The sequence below is a fragment of the Rhinopithecus bieti genome, unplaced genomic scaffold (assembly GCF_001698545.2).
Source record: "Rhinopithecus bieti isolate Rb0 unplaced genomic scaffold, ASM169854v2 scaffold_18956, whole genome shotgun sequence".
NCBI lineage: Eukaryota > Metazoa > Chordata > Mammalia > Primates > Cercopithecidae > Rhinopithecus > Rhinopithecus bieti.
The window spans coordinates 967,160-967,588 of NW_016809749.1; positions in this window are offsets into that span (position 1 = coordinate 967,160).

The window sequence follows — 429 nt, forward strand, 5'->3', positions numbered from 1 at the left end:
AAGTATAATAAATAATAAAAAAAAAATAAAAAAAGAAAAAAAAGAAAAAAAAAAAGGATGTTGAATATTGGTGCCCACTCTCGTCCAGTTTGTAGAGCTTCCGCTGAGAGATCTGTTGTTAGTCTGATGGGCTTCCCTTTGTGGGTAACCTGACCTTTCTCTCTGAGTGCCGTTAACGTTTTTTCCTTCATTTCAATTTTGGTGAATCTGACAATTATGTGTCTTGGAGTTGCTCTCCTCGGGGAGTATCTTTGTGGCGTTCTCTGTATTTCCTGAATTTGAACGTTGGCCTGCCTTTCTAGGTTGGGAAAGTTCTCCTGGATAATATCCTGCAGAATGTTTTCCAACTTGGTTCCATTCTCTTCGTCACTTTCAGGCTCAACAATCAGACATAGATTTGGTCTTTTCACATAATCGCATATTTCTTGG